Genomic DNA, 3439 nt, shown 5'->3' with positions numbered 1-3439 from the left:
CTGACAACAAAAGAAGGAGCACCAAACAAATATAAAAAAAAAAGCAAAAGTTCTATTAATTAACAGTTTAAGTTAATAATTGTTAACTGATTAAGTATTATACACATTTAAGAACTTTAAATTATTGTAAAAAATAAAGTTATTTTTGGTGGAAATATTGTAATAAATGCTAAAATTTATAAAACTTTAATAAATCAAATTTATCACTTATCAAAGATATAACCTAATAACCTATTAAAAATATACTAGTAATATAATCTAATAGAAATAATTCGAATGGATATCGAAAAGACAAATCAAAAGAAGCTAACGTTTTATATAGACAATTCACTCACTGAAGAAGGAGTCGAAGCATAAAAATACATTGACCGGGGTTGAAATACCTAGAAGCCATAGACAAAAATGTAACTATCTATATTTTATATATTTATATATTATTATATACTGAAGAAGGAGCCAAAACATAAAAATACATTGACCGGGGTTGAAATATCTGGAAGCCATAGACAAAAATATATCTATATAACTATCTTTCAAGCAGAAATTTATGTGATAGATAGGTGTAGATACTTTAAACGAGAACGTAACTATTAGAACAATAAAATAGCTCTTATAATTGATAGCTAGCCTGAAATAAAGCACTAAATCTCACCAGGTGACATCAAGACTTGTGAAGTATCTTGAATAGCTCTAAATATCCTTGCCAAATCAATCAGATATGTATCCTGTGGACTCAAGGCCCTGCAGGAATTTCGTTCCAGAACGTTGAAGACAAAATATTTCAGGAAAAGTGCAGCCACGAAAATTGAAGACCCAGAACCGTACTGTTGCTTGGAAAACAGTAATTTCTCCTTTTCTACTTTGAAAGAAGAGGAGAAATAAAGAAATATATACTGTAATATTCTACCAAGGTTATCATAATTAAAATCCTTTACAGAGACTTTCAACCTAAAACTAAAGAATTATATGCAACTAAGTAAAAATACTTAAAGAATCATTGCAGAAGTTTTGACAGGGCACTGTAGATTGAACTATTACTTTATAAAACTATAAACTTATACTAATAAAATTTGTAGGTTTTATAGGGAAGAGAATTATACCTCAAAAAATGAGCTGGTAGTTAGCCCGACACTGCTGCACAAATGAAAGAGCTACCTATTTGAGCATTTCAGATCGGATGAAGGAATAAATTTTTGTAAAGTAAGTTTAATATAAAAATTTATTGAGAAAGTTGGAAGTAGAGAAGAGATGCTCATATTCTAATTATATTCTAAGACCTTGATCTCATGTTATGAATAGAGAACTTTTTACTAAGATTATTTCAATAGTTCTGTTTGTTTTATTAGAATGATATTGCATTGACTTACAGATAAAGATAACTTATAATCTACGATATATTTCTTTTTTTATTTGTTTTTACGATATATTTTATTTAATTTACTGAAATGCCGCACATATTATTTTCATCATATATTAAAGATATTACGAGTACAGTATTTCATGGGAAACTGGGTACATACACCACTGACCATTACTCATAAAAGTATCTACATTTGAATTTATCTAATATAAGGTTTCTAATAATTGTTTTCATCACATCTTGAGTATACTCCTATACATCTGATTTACGACTGAATTTCTCATACCACTTTTACTTAAGTTAAGTGCGTTCATAAATTTTGTTTTAATCTTTTAAGTTTTAATAAATCAAATCTTAAGTCTCTAACTATTGTGGCGAGAAAGTAATTTATGGAGTAATATGACACATACTTTTAAATTAAATTAATTTATCAGATTTTTGAAAAAGACTAAAATACTTTTTGCTATTAAAGGAATATTAAAACATTATTTTAGGACTTATTTTCACTTTTTATTTATTAAAAACTATGTATATATTTTCTCACTAAACTGCATATATATGAGATCACTTTGAACATAATGTTTTTAGGTTGTTTAAGAGAATTGTTGTTAAAAAATTTGAGAACACTTATTAGAATGAAGCAATATCATATCAGGCTAGGTAAAACTGATAGTTGCTTCCACAAGCTTTAAAACGGTATCGTCTTGAAACCAATCATCGTCGATGATCAAGTATCGCATGTAGCACCTGTCGGATTAAGAAGTTCCTAACAAAGGTGAACTAAGAAGATTATCCCATATGATCATAATAACCACAAGCTTAAAAATTTATCAAAGAAATGTTTATACATTTTTTTTAATAATGCTATAATTGACTTAAATCTGTTCTACGAAATTTTTATCAAAAAATGAGTATTAGAAATTTCCAAATATTTAATAATATTTAAAATGATATCTATGACATTCAGTATTTTTACTGAATTTTATACTCAATTTACACTAACACTTATCAATTCCCTTCATTAGATTTTGTATGCAGTTTGTATGAAGAATGGCACTTATTGCTGCATATTTGTCGAGGTAAGAACAATACTCTAAATATAGCTTTATACTGGATTCACACATAACCATTAATACAATTTTGATTATAATTTTAGCAGTCATTTCAAATTATTCTTGATTTCGATACCAAAACAAGCCTAAATTAAATAGATTCGTATGGCAAATTTCGACAGCTAAAGATGGATTTTTGCACTTCAAATTGATTTTATAGTACATTCACAAACTCTCATTTAGTCACTTGCTCCAATTATATTAAGAAGTGAACGTTCACACTCACTATGAGCTCATTTATGCAGCTAATAAAACTTTTATATACTTCACTTAGTAATATATCACACAAAAATATTAAATATGTAATTGATATATTAAACCATTGATATACATTTTATATAACAATTTTATATACAATTAATAAAAACAATGATTTTATTAAACGCTTACTTCCAGCTATTATTTGTTTACATTTTACATATAAAACATTTGACACATAATATTTCAAATTTTGTTAATTTCCCTTGTGGGAAATTTATTTTTAAGGGTTGTATTCGACATTTTTCGCATTAAATGAGTTGAATTATTCATAATGAGCTCATTTATAAGTTTTTAGCTAAATTAACTAAAAACTGTGGACATAATTGCAAAGTAAAGATTTTTTAAAAGTAGTTAATAAGTGTTAAAAATATATGATTAATCTGACAAACATTTTACAATAATACGTCATGAGAATGGTTATGCTTGCTTTCTGCAAATGTCAGTTTAAAATTTTTGACAGCTAAAATTACAATTAAGGTCGTGTGCGAGTTAGGCTAAGTTGCGTTCTAAATGAGGAAATTCTAAGTTGTGCCGATAATGTAGTGATGTGTCGATACGTGTTGATAAATGGCAAAATGTGTGCAGTGCAAAAAATCCCAAAAAATCTCCCATTTGATTTAGCATCAACTTAGCCTAACTCACACACGACCTAAATGATGAAATTCTAAGTTGTGCCGATAATGTAGTGATGTGTCGATACGTGTTG

This window comes from Teleopsis dalmanni, chromosome 1 (genome assembly GCF_002237135.1).
Source record: "Teleopsis dalmanni isolate 2A chromosome 1, ASM223713v2, whole genome shotgun sequence".
NCBI classification, from domain to species: domain Eukaryota; kingdom Metazoa; phylum Arthropoda; class Insecta; order Diptera; family Diopsidae; genus Teleopsis; species Teleopsis dalmanni.
This window is presented reverse-complemented; position numbering follows the sequence as displayed.